The sequence below is a fragment of the Pristis pectinata genome, chromosome 17 (assembly GCF_009764475.1).
Source record: "Pristis pectinata isolate sPriPec2 chromosome 17, sPriPec2.1.pri, whole genome shotgun sequence".
Lineage (NCBI taxonomy): Eukaryota > Metazoa > Chordata > Chondrichthyes > Rhinopristiformes > Pristidae > Pristis > Pristis pectinata.
Genome location: NC_067421.1, coordinates 7,417,588 through 7,431,726, shown reverse-complemented (window position 1 = coordinate 7,431,726; position 14,139 = coordinate 7,417,588).

Sequence of the window (14,139 nt, the reverse complement as noted above, 5' to 3'; positions counted from 1 at the left end):
AGGAGTAGATCGGGAGGCAGATTTTGGAAAGGTGCAACAATAACAGGGTTATTGTCATGGGAGACTTCAACTTCCCTAATCTTGATTGGCACCTCCTTAGTGCAAAAGGTTTAGATGGGGCAGAATTTGTTAGGTGTGTCCAGGAAGGATTCCTGACACAGTATGTGGACAGGCCGACTAGAGGAGAGGCCATACTGGATCTAGTGCCAGGCAATGGACCTGGTCAGGTGACAGACCTCTCAGTGGGCAAGCATTTTGGAGATAGTGACCACAACTCCCTGACCTTTCACATAGCCATGGACAGGGATAGGAGCAGACGATATGGGAAAGGTTTTAACTGGGGGAGGGCTAATTATGACAGTATTAGGCAGGATCTTGGGAGTGTAAATTGGGAACAGATGTTCTCAGGGAAATGCAAAGAAGAAATGTGGGGGCTGTTTAGGGAACACTTGCATGGGGTTCTGGACAGGTTTGTCCCACTGAGACAGGGAAAGGATGGTAGGGTGAAGGAACCATGGTTGACAAGAGAGGTGAAATATTTAGTCAAGAGGAAGAAGGAAGCATACTTAAGCTTTAGGAAGCAAAAATCAGGCAGGGCTCTTGAGAATTATAAGGTAGCCAGGAAGAAGCTTAAGAATGGACTTAGGAGAGCTAGAAGGGGACATGAGAAGGCCTTGGCAAGTAGAATAAAGGAAAACACCAAGGCATTCTACACATAACATCTGGAACAGGAGGATGACTAGAGTGAGGGTAGGACTGCACAGGGATAAAGGGAAAACATGTGCCTGGAGGCAGAGGAGGTAGGGGAGATCCTTAATGAATACTTTGCTTCAGTGTTCACCAGGAAGAGGGACTTTGACAAATGTGAGGTTAGCATAGAACAGGTTAATGTGCTGAAGCATGTTGAGATTAAGAAAGAGGTAGTGTTGGAGCTCTTGAAAAACATTAGGATAGATAAGTCCATGGGACTGGATGGGATATACCCCAGGTTACTACGGGAGGTGAGGAAAGAGAATGCTGGGATGCTGATGATGATATTTGCGTCATCCCTGGCCATAGGGGTAGTACCAGAGGATTGGAGGATGGTTAATATTGTTCCCTTGTTCAGGAAAGGTAATAGGGAATATCCTGGGAATGATAGACCAGTGAGTCTTATGTCAGTAGTGGGCAAGCTATTGGAGAAGATTCTTAGGGGCAGGATTTATGTGCATTTGGAGAAGCATAGTCTTACTAGGGATAAGTCAGCATGGCTTTGTGAGAGGCAGGTCGTGTCTCACGAGCCTAATTAAGTTTTTCGAGGAGGTGACAAATCAAATAGATTAAGATAGAGTGGTGGATGTGGTATATATGGACTTTAGTCAAGCATTTGACAAGGTTCCCCATGGTAGGTTCATCCAGAAAGTCATAAGGCATGGGATCCATGGAGACTTGGCTGCGTGGATTTGGAATTGGCTTGCCCACAGAAGGCAAAGGTTGGTAATAGATGGAAAATATTCTGTCTGGAGATCGGTGACTAGTGGTGTTCCGCAGGGATCTGTTCTGGGACCCCTACTCTTTGTGAGGAAGTGGAGGAATGGGTTAGTAAGTTTGCAGATGACATGAAGGTTGGAGGGCTTGTGGATAGTATAGAAGGTTGTCGTAGGTTACAACAGGATATAGACAGGATGCAGAGTTGGGCGGAGAAGTGGCAGATGAAGTTCAATCCGGAAAAGTGTGAAGTGATACACTTTGGAAGAACGAACATGAAGGCAGAGTACAAGGTTACTAGCAGGATTCTGAGCAGTGTAGAGGAATAGAGGGACGTTGGGGTCCAAGTCCATAGATCCCTCAAAGTTGCCGCGCAAGTTGATAGGGAGGTTAAGAAGACATATGGAGTGTTGGTCTTTGTTAGTCAGGGGATTGAGTTCAAGAGCCGCAAGGTAATATTACAGCTCTATAAAACTCTGGTTAGACCATACTTAGAGTATTGTGTTCAGTTCTGGTCACTTCATTATAGGATGGATGTGGAAGCTTTAGAGAGGGTGCAGAGGAGATTTACCAGAATGCTGCTTGGATTAGAGAACATGTCTTATGAGGAAAGGTTGAGCGAGCTAGGGCTTTTCTCTTTGGAGTGATGCAGGATGAGAGGCGACTTGATAGAGGTGTATAAGATTATGAGGGGCATAGATAGAGTGGACAGCCAGCACCTTTTCCCCAGGGCGGTAATAGCCAATACCAGAGGACATCTTTAAGGTCATAGGAGAAATGTTCAGGCGAGATGTCAGAGGTAGGTTCTTTACATAGAGAGTGGTGGGTGCTGATACAATAGGGACATTTAAAAGGCTCTCAGATAGGCACATGGAAGTAAGAAAAATGGTGGGTTATGGGCTGTGCAGGTTATATTGATCATGGAGGAGGTGTTCATATAGTTTGGGACAACATCGGGGGCAGAAGGACACATACAGTGCTGTACTGTTCTATGTTCTATCAAGAACAGACCTCATACACTAAAGATGAACTCTTGATCTATCAACGTACCTCATAATGGCCCTTGCACTTTCTCTGTAACTGTAACACTATATTCTGCATTCTTTTTATTTCATTTTGTACTACCTTGATAAGATAAGGTAAGATTTCTTTATTTGTCACATGTACATCGAAACACACAGGGAAATGCACCTTTTTGCGTAGAGTGTTCTGGGGGCAGCCCGCAAGTGTCGCTACACTTCCGGCGCCAACATAGCATGCCCACAACTTCCTAACCCGTACGTCTTTGGAATGTGGGAGGAAACTGGAGCACCCGGAGGAAACCCACACAGACATGGGGAGAACGTACAAACTTCTTACAGACAGCGGCCAGAATTGAACCCGGGTCGCTGGCGCTGTAAAGCATTACGCTAACCACTACACTACCGTGTACTTATAGATGAAATGATCTGTCTGGATGGCATGCAAAACAAAAGCTTTTCACTGTATCTCAGTGCATGTGACAAGAATAAACCAATTACCAACAGGTTTAATGCGCGAGGAGAAAGATTTAAAGGGAATCTGAGGGGTAAATTTTTCATACAGAGGGTGGTGGGTACATGGAACAAGCTGCCAGAGGAGGTGGTGGAGGTGGATACAATTACAATGTTTTAAAGGCATTTGGACAGGTACTTGGAGAGGAAGGGAGTAGAGGAATACAGCCTAATATGGACAAATGGGATTTGCATAGATACGCATCATGGTTGAGTTGGACCGAAGGGCCGATTTCTGTGCTGTTGTGACTCTCTGACTAAGGTCAGAATTGGGGATGTTTGCTGATAATTGCATTAAGTTCAATTCCATTTGCAACCCCTCATTGCATGAAGCAGTCCGTGCCAGCATGCAGCAAGACCTAGACAACTTTCAGGTAGGGACAGATAAATGGCAAGTAACATTCACTCTACAGAAGTGCCAGTCAATGGCCTTAGAGTCACAGAGTCATACAGCATGAACCAGGCCCTTTGGCCCATCATGTCCATGTTGGCTATCAAGCACCTATTCATTCTAATCCCATTTTCAGCCTTCTATGCCATGCTGTTACAACTGCTCATCTAAACACTAAAAGTTGGTGAGGGTACCTAACTTCACCATCCCTTCAGGCAGTGCATTCCAGATCTCAACCACCTTCTGGATGAAAATATTCTTCCTGAAATCCCCTCTAAATCTCTTTCCTTTTACCTTAAATTTATGCTGTCCATCTCTAGTGACATATAGTCTAACCACCTACCTTTGACATTCAATGGCATCACCATCACCAGGTCCCCCACTATCAATATCCTGGGGCATTATCATTGACTGGAAACTCAACCAAGATGTACCATGACTATAAGAGCAGGTCAGAGTCTGCATATCCTGCCGGGAATAACTCAACTCATGACATCCAATTCCTTGCCACCATTTACAAGGTTCAAGTGTACAAGTTAGGGTGTGATGGAATATTTGTCTGGATGTGTACAGCTCCAACAACACTCAAGAAGGTCAACACCATTCAGGTCAAAGCAGCCACTTGAAAGGCATGCTATAAACAACTAAACATTCATTACCTCCACCACCAGTACACAGTTGCTGCAGTGTTAACCATCTACAAAATCCATTGTAAGTACTCCAACAACCAAACCCACACCTCTACCGTCAACAAAGACAAGGGCAGTAGGTGCTGGGGAACACCATCATAGCAGGTTCCTGTCCAAGTCACACACAACCCTGACTTGGAAATATATTGCCAGTCCTTCATCATCATGCATCCAAATTCTGATACTCTACCCAATAGCACTGTGGAAGGATTGCAGTGGTCTAAGAAGGTGCGTACCTTCCAGCCTGAAAAAGACTCACTTGTATGATGAGAAATCTTCAATCCATGCTAATACACCGATACCATGAACTTTTATCTTGTGCACCAGCCTGTATGTGGCACCATGTCAAATGCCTTCTGAAAATCCAAATATACCACATCTACAGGTTCCCCTCTATTAACTCTGCTTCTTACATCCTCAAAGATCCCTGGAAAATTTATCAAACAGGACTTAATTTTCATAAAACCATGTTGACTTAGTTTGATCACATTAAGCTTCTTGAAATGACTGGCTATTTCTTTCTTGATTACGGACTCTAGCATCTTGCCAACAATAGATGTTAAGTCAACAGACCTAGTTACTTGCTTGTTTTGTCTTCCTCTCTTCCTGAACAATAGAGTCAGAGTTTTTTTCAATCTGCTGGTACCCTTCTGACATTCAGTGAGTTCTGAAAAACTTCAAGCAATGGCTCTAATATCTCTGCAATTGCTTTCTTTAAAACCCTTGAGTGCAGGCCATAGGGATCTGGCAACTTGTTTAACTTTAGTCCCATTAGGCTTTCCAATAGCTTGTCTTTGTGATAATGATTGTTACAAGTTCTTCCATATTGTTTGAAACTAGCTCAAATATCTTTGTGGTTTTGTAATGACCTCCACAGAAAACTGATGCAAATATTGACCGAATTAATTCCCAGTCTTGCTTTCTAGCAGTCCCACACTTATTCTGTCCAAATGCCTTTTAAATGTTGTTAATGTGCCTGCCTCAACTGCTTCCTCTGGTAGCTCATTCTATACATAAACCACCATCTGGATGAAAATGTTGCCCCTCAGGTTTGTATTAAATTTCTCCCCTCACACCGTAAACCTATGTCCTCTTGTTCTTGATACCCCAACATTGGGAAAAAGACTGTATGCATTCACCCTATTTATGCCCCTCATAGTTTTATACACCTCTATAAGATCACCCCTCATTCTCCTATGTTTCAATGAATAAAATCCCAACCTGCTCAACCCCTCTCCATAACTCAGTCCCTCAAGTCCCAGCAACATCCTCGTAAATCTCCACTGTACTCTTTCCAGCTTAATAGCATCTTTCCTATAGCAAGGTGACCAAAACTGAACACAATACTCCAAGGCAGCCTCACCAACATCACAATATTCCAAATGCGGCAACATAACATCCCAACTTCCATATTCAGTGCCCTGACTGATGAAGGCCAGTGTGCCAAAAGCCTTCTTCACCACCCTGTCTATCTTGTGACACCATTTTCAGGGAACCATGTACTTGTACTCCTAGGTCCCTCTGTTGTACAACACTCTCTGGGGCCCTGTGAGATTACTACCTTGATTTGTCTTTCCAAAATGCAACATCTTGAACGTATCGAAATTAAACTCCATTTGCCATTCCTTGGCCCACTTACCCAGCTGATCAAGATTCCTCTGTAATTCCCAATAACCATCTTCACCGTCTATGATACCACTATATTGGTGTCATCTGCAAACTTACCTACCATGCTCATCCAAATCTTTGCTATAGATGACAAATAGCAACAGGCCTAGCACTGACCCCTGGGGAACACCACTAATCACAGGGCTCCAGTGCAAAAAAATAACCTTCCACCATCACCCTCTGCTTCCTACCAGCAAGCCAATTGTGTATCCAATTAGCCAGCTCTCCCTGAATCCCATGCAATCTAACTTTCCATAGCAGCCCACCAAGCAGAACCTTATCAAAGGCCTACCAGGCAACTCTACCTTCATAACATTATAGTTACTCTCATTTAAGTTGAGAACATTGGTTATACTCCACAAATTCCTCTTCCTTGGTAGCCTTGTCAGTTTGATTTGTCCAATCAATGTGCAGATTGAAATCGTCCATTATAATTGCATTTTGTACACCTTTGAGATTTTCAAAAGGGAGCATCCAGACAAGAGCATCAAAACAATATTCCCAAAGATTTGCACAAACGTGGTTCCCCAGAGTAAAGCTACCAAATGAAAGCGCCCAAAGGGAACACCGCAAGCACAAGTCCCCAGACAGCATTCCCCAAAGATTCCCCAAAATAGAATTCCCAACCAGGAGTGTTAAAACAGTATTCTCAAAGAATTCCACAAACAGAATTCCACAAAATGGGGCACCCAAACAGGTATGCCAAAATCATATTCCTAAAGAATACCCGTAACAGTATTTCCAAAGTATTCCCCAAACAGGAACCTAAAATCAGGAATGGCAAAAGATTATTTTTAAGAATTTCGCAAATAAGATTCCTCAAAGACATGCTCTCAAACAGGAAACAATATTCCCAAAAGAATTCCTCACAAACAGGAACACCAAAGAATATTCACAAAGAATGCCATGAACAGGATTCCCCAAAGAACAGTGCACAAATAGAAGCACCAAAATAGTATTCCCAAAGAATTCTGCAAACATGATTCCACAAATAGAGGCAGCCTACCATATATACCCAAGCTGGATTCATGAAACAGCACTGCCAAATGGGATTCACCAAACTGGAGCAGGAGCACACAAGTTTTCCCACCTCAAACAGGACTCCTCAAATGGAAGTGCAAACTAGGATTCTACACGTAGGATTCTTCGAGAAGATTCCACAGACTGAATACCTCAAAGAAGATTCCACAACCAGGATCTCTCAAACAGGACCAGCCCAGCATGATTCCACAAACAGGGCACCTTAAACAGGAACACACAACCTGTATTGCTAAATGATTCCCCAAATAGCATTCCCTAAAGATGAGAGCCAAAACAGTCCTGAAAGGTTTCCACAGAGGTGCAGACAAACAGGACCACTGAAATAGAATTCGCAAAGAATTTCACAAAAGGATTCCCCAGAGTGGAACACAAACAGGATTACCAAATCCATGTTCGAAATAATTCCAAAGACGGGATTCCTCAAACAGGAGCACCCAAACAGAAACTTCCAAACAGTACTCACCAAAGCAGAGCAACAAAACAATGTTGCCCAAGAATTTCACAAACTGGGGCCCCAAAACATGAATACCCAAAAGGGAGTACCCAAAGAGGAATATGTAAAGAGGAAAGCTGTTTCCTAAAACAGTATTCCTGAAACAGCATTCTTGAAGCAGGGAGCTCTAAAATAAGAGCATCCAAAGAGGAGCATTCAAACAGGACTCTTCAAAGGGATTTGTCCAAACATGGGCCACAAGTACAAGCTACTGAATAGAGGTGCTCCTATTTGAGGCATCCAGTGTGGATGCTCTTGTTTTGTTGCTTCACAAAGGAATCCTTCAGAATATTGTTTGAGTGTTTCTGACTGTGTGCTGTTCTTTGGGGAACAGAGTTTGGGAAATCCTTTCAACAGGGACACCCAGACATGAGAACCCAATAATGTTTCCCAGAACAGGAATGCCCAGACTGAAGACCCCAAACAGGATTTCTCAAACAGACATTCACAAATTGGAATGTGCAAACAGATTTCATCAATAAAGAGCAAACAAAGGGAAACATCCACAGAGTATTTCCAAAGAAATCCCCAAACAGCATTCCCTTAGGAGGAGCATACAAGCAGAAGCAACTAGGCAGTATTCCGAAGGATTCCCCTGAGGATCAAGCAAACAGGAGTGTTCAAATGCATTCTTCAAATGGGACTTCCCAAACAGCATTCCCCAAAGAGGAGGGCACGAACACAAGCATCCATACAAGGGCAGCAAATCGGTATTCCCAAAGAATTCCATAAATGAGATTCCCAAAGATCGTATTCCCAAAGTATGCCCAAAGATGACAGCCAAAGCTGTATTCCAGAGCACTAAAGCAGGATCACCAAAATCGTTTTTCCAAATAATTTTAAAAACTGGAGCATAAAACCAGGAATAACCAGGGGAACAGTGAAAGAGGGGCATCCAAACAGTGGTGACCGACACAACATTCCTCAAGCATAGAGCCCCGAAAATGGAGCACGCAAAGAGGGCTGCCCAGAGGAGTGCCAAAAAGAGATAACCAACAGGATTTCAAAATCAAGAATGTCAAAGTAGGATTCCCCAAAACAGGAATGTGCAAATAGAAAACCATAAAGGAAATTCCCAAAAGAAGAGCACAAGAACAGGAACATCCAAATTACGTTACCAAAGTAGTTTCCCCTTCCAATCATTTCTCGAAATGTGATTCATCAAACAGGAGCAGGAAACACAGGTGCATAAATGTAATCACCTCAACAGGAATCCTCGACTAAGACCACCCAAACAGGATTACGCATACAGGAGACACAAAAAATTCTGCAGATGCTGGAATCTGGAGCAATACACAAAAAGTGCCGGGGGAGCTCAGCAGGTCAGGCAGCATCCATGGAGGGAAATAAACAGTCGACGTTTCGGGCCCAGACCCTTCATTCTGATTATTTCTCTCTGTGGATGCTGCCTGACCTGCTGAGTTCCTCCAGCACATTTTGTGTGTTACACATAGAGGAGTCCTCAAACAGGAACACACAAACAAGAGCACCAAAGTAGGGTTTCCTACATAAGCTAGCCCAAAACGGGAACACCCTGAAAAGAGAGCCCAAAAAGGATTCCCTGAAAAGAACTGCCCAAAGAACAGGATTCCCCATATAGAAGCACCTAACCTGTCTTGCCAAACAATTCCATATAATAGAACCATACAGCACAAAACAGGCCCTTCGGCCCACCATGTTGTGCCGTCCATCAAACCACCCTCACACTACCTAACCCCTTCCTCCTGCATATCCCTCCATCTCACATTCCTCCATATGCCTATCCAACAAGCTCTTGAACCTGTCCAATGTATCTGCCTCCACCACCACCCCAGGCAGTGCATTCCATGCACCAACCACTCTCTGGGTGAAAAACCTCCCCCTGACATCTCCCCTGAACCTCCCACCCATAACCTTAAAGCCATGACCTCTCGTCTTGAGCATTGGTGCCCTGGAAAGGAGGTACTGACTGTCTACTCTATCTATTCCTTTCAGTATTTTATATACCTCTATCATGTCTCCTCTCAGTGAATCAAGCCCTAGCACCTTAAGCCTCTCCTCATATTCAATACTCTCTAATCCAGGCAGCATCCTGGTAAATCTCCTCTGCACCCTCTCCAACGCCTCCACATCCTTCCTATAATGAGGCGACCAGAACTGAACACAGTACTCTAAGTGTGGCCTAACTAGAGTTTTGTAAAGCTGCATCATCACCTCACGGCTCTTAAACTCAATCCCACAATTTAGGAAAGCCAACATCCCATTGGCCTTCTTAACTGCTCTTTCCACCTGTGAGGCAACTTTCAATGAACTGTGAATATGAACCCCCAGATCCCTCTACTCCTCCACACTGCCAAGTACCTTGTCGTTTACCCAGTACTCTGCCCTGGAGTTTGTCCTTCCAAAGTGTACCACCTCACACTTCTCCGGATTGAACTCCATCTGCCACTTGTCAGCCCAGCTCTGCATCCTATCAATATCCCTCTGTAAGCTCCGACAGCCCTCCACACTATCCACAACACCGCCTATCTTAGTGTCGTCCGCAAACTTACTAACCCAGCCCTCCACCCCCTCATCTAAGTCATCTATAAATATCACAAAAAGTAGAGGTCCCAGAACCGATCCCTGCGGGACACCACTAGTCACTGCCTTCCAATGCGAGGGCACTCCTTCCACCACAACCCTCTGCTTTCTACATGCAAGCCAATTCCTAATCCACACAGCCAAGCTTCCTTGGATCCCTTGGCCTCTGACCTTCTGAAGAAGCCTACCATGAGGAACCTTATCAAACGCCTTACTAAAATCCATGTAAACCACATCCACCACACTGCCCTCATCAATCTTCCTGGTCACCTCCTCAAAGAACTCTATCAGGCTTGTGAGGCAAGATCTTCCCTTCACAAAGCCATGCTGCCTGTTCCTAATCAGTCCATGATTCTCTAGGTGTTCATAAATCCTATCCCTTAGAATCCTTCCTAACAGCTTACCCCCCACAGACGTGAGACTCACCGGTCTATAATTCCCTGGCCTATCCCTATTACCTTTTTTGAACAAGGGGACAACATTCGCAACCCTCCAATCCTCCGGCACCATCCCCGTGGACAACAAGGACTCAGGGATCCTTACCAGCGGTTCAACAATCTCCTCCCTAGCCTCTCGAAGCAGTCTGGGGAAAATCCCGTCAGGCCCCGGAGATTTATCTGTCTTAATATTATTTAACAACTTCAACACATCCTCTCTCTTGATATCTACAACCTCGAGAACATCACCCCTACCAGCACTCCCTTCCGCGTTATCAAGACCCCTCTCCCAAACTGCATTCCCCATTTTCTCTTCTCTCCTCTTCCATCAGGTAGAAGATATAGGAGCCTGAGGGCACGTACCACCAGGCTTAAGGACAGCTTCTATCCCACTGTGATAAGACTATTGAATGGTTCCCATATAGAGATGGACTCTGGCCTCACAATCCACCTTGTTGTGACCTTGCACCTTATCGCACTGCACTTTCTCCGTAGCTGTGACACTTTACTCTGTACTGTTATTGTTTTTACCTGTACTACCTCAATGCACTCTGTACTAACTCAATGTAACTGCACTGTGTAATGAATTGACCTCTACGATCGGTACGCAAGACAAGTTTTGCACTGTACCTCGGTACAAGTGACAATAATAAACCAATACCAATACCAGACAGGAGCACTTAAATTTTATTCTCAAAGTATTTCACAAAGAGGAGCAACAAAATAGTATTCCCAAGGAATTCCAGAAACCGGAGCTCAAAACAATGAATACCCAAAGAGGACCATCCAAAGAGGTGTATCCTAAACAGCAGTTCCTGAAACAGCACTCTCCAGGCAGGGGCCTCAAGGGAGGAATTCGGAAAAAGGAGTGTCCAAACAGGATTCCTCAAAGAGGGAAAGCCCACCAGTATTTACTAAAACAGAATTACTGAATCAAGAGGACCAAGAGAAGAAACAGGAAATGTACAATGAGGTGTGCCAACACATGAGTCCTGAGCTAGGAGATCCCAAACAGGGATAAACCACCAAACAGGAATGCCAAACAGTATTTCCAAAGAATCCTATAATCAGGGCCATCAAAACCCAAAGAGGATCATTCAAACAGCAGAATCCAAACTGTTGTTCCCAAAATGGCATTCCCCTCGGAGGGAGCTTTGAAAGCACAGATCCCATGAAAAGAGGAGCTTCCAAAAAGGGCTGTCTATACAGGATTCCTCAAATAACTGTGCTCTCTCCCCCAAACAGGAGTGCACAAACAGTAGTGCCCCAAGGGTACTCCGCAAACAGGAGCCCTCAAACAGGATTCCATTAGCAGGCATGCCCAAACAAGATTGCTCAAACAGGGTTGTCCATGCAGGAGTACCCAAAAAGGTGCTCCACAACCTGGCACACAAAAAGATGGGGGCCTAATGGTTGGACCCAACTGGACCACCCAAACTGAAGCAGCCAAAGAAGATTCTCAAAAAAGGATTCTACAAACAGGATTGCCCAAACAGAATTCTTCAAGCAGGAATGCTAAACAGGATCACCTAAAAAAGGACCACTCAAAAATATTGCCAATACAATTGCACCAAAATAAAAGTGCCAAAACATGAGTTTCCCAAAAGGAGCTTTCAAACTAGAGCCCTCAATCTGCTGCACCAAAACAGGAGCCCAAAAAGTGCAGGGCCAAAACAGGAGAGCTAATCAAAAGCATCCAGATAGGAATGCCCAAGAGAATTACCCAGAATGGATTACCCAGCTAGGGGCATCATCATCACAATAGAAGAGGAGTGTCTAGATAATAGCTCCCAAACATGAACACCCAAACTAAAGTCCCCAGTCTGGTATGGAAAATCAGGGGTCAAAACAAAGCAGGAACACCCAGACAAGAGCACCCAAACAAGAGTCCCAAAAACAGTAATGCCCAAACAAGTGTGTGTCCAAACAGAACACCCAACAAGGATTCCTCAAACAGGAGCTCCCAAATAGGACAGACAAAAGTGGAGTGCAGAAAAGATACTGCCAAAACCAGACTACCCACAAGGATTAATGAAAATGGAAATAGCTCAAAATGGTTACCCAATCATTGGCACCAAAATAGGAGTACCAGTCAGGAGCATCCAAACAGGATTTATCAAGAATAGGAGCACCAAAAGAGGATTTCTGAGAAAAGATTCCCAAAATCAGCACTCAAACAGAAGTGCTCAAAAGGGATGCCCCAAATTGGGGCATTAAAGTGAAGCACCCAAGTACGATTATCCAAAAAGGATTACCCATACAGGAGCACCAAAGTAGGAGTACCAAAAACACTGGAACAGGAAATGAAGAAAACTAGAACAATAAACAGAAGCTTCCAAACAAGACGCCCCAAGCAGAAGTGTCCAAAAACAGATTCTGCAAACAGCAGCACCAAACAGGAACACCCACTTATGGGTCCCCCTCACTAGAGCATCCATACAGGATTCCTCAGATAGGAACTCCCAAATTACAGAGAGTGCTGAAAAGGCAATGGCCAAACAGGAATCCCAAAAGAATTATGCAAAAGGGAATACTCCAAAGCAATTACCCAAATAGGAGCACTAAAACAGGAGTATCCGAACTGAATTGCTCAAATAGCATTCATTAAGCAGAACTGTTGAAACAGAACTACCAAACGTAGCAACCAACAGGAGCATCCGAACAAAAGTAGCCTATCAAGATTCTACGTATAAGAGCAGCAAATATGAGCACAAAAAGATAGGATTCCTTCAACAGGAATGTCCAAATAGGATTGACCAGACTAGTTTCTTCTACAGAGGCGCTAAACGCAAGTTTAGAAACAGTAATCTCCAAGCAGCATTCGCCATACATGAGCTTCAAAACTGATGACTCCAAACTGAAGTGCCCAACCAAGAGTCTAATCCCCAGAAAGGATTCCTCAAACAGAAATGTCCAAACAGGATTCACCAAAGCGGTTTCCCCCACAGAAATACCTGAACAAAATTCCATGAATAGAAGTACTGAAGCAGAATGATTGCTTAAAAAGGATTCCTGAAGAGATTATGCAGCAGGAATATCAAAATAAGAGCACCAAAATGGGAGAGGGGGGGGGGGTGTCCAGAAAGGCTTGATTAACAGGATTCACCAAACAGAACCACCAAAGCAGGAGTGTCCAAAGAGGATTCCTCAATAGCAGTGCTCCTCAAAGAGGTACACCCGATCATTATTTCCAAAGAATTCCCCAAACAGGAGCACCAGAATTTGAGCACCCAAATAAGTGCTGAAAAAGGAATTGTCAAATAGGAGTGGCCCATAGGAGAGCCCAAAGAGATGCTCCAAAAAAGAGATGTCCAAACAGGAGCTCTCAAAACAGCAGTCTCTAAACCAGAGTCCTGAACAGGGGGTCCCCAACAGGGGTCCCCAAACTGGAAACTCCAAACAGAAGTAATGAAACAGGAGCACCCAAGGAAGACCTCTCAAACTGGATCTCCCAAACCAGAGTGAAGAATCATGAGCCCAAATAACAGGGACTATCAAAGGTATGAGCTCCTAAACTGGAGTCCCCAAATTGCAGAACCCAAACAGGAGACCAAAAATACAATTGTGTCCAAACAGGAATACCGTAAAAGGAGCATCCAAACAGGACTCCCCAAACCGAATCATCCAAAAAGGATTCCCCGAACAGGAGCGCCCAAAATTAGTCCCTAGAAAGCAAGACAACAACATGAACACTCAAGCAGGATTCCCCAAACAGGATTCTTCCAAAAAGAATTACTCAAAAAGGATTGCAAAGCCCAGCAAAATACAAGTGCCAAAACAGAGGAGTCCAAACAGGATCTCCCAAGCTGGAGCTATCAAACAGGAGCACTTAAACTGCCATTCCCAAGCAGGAGTTCTT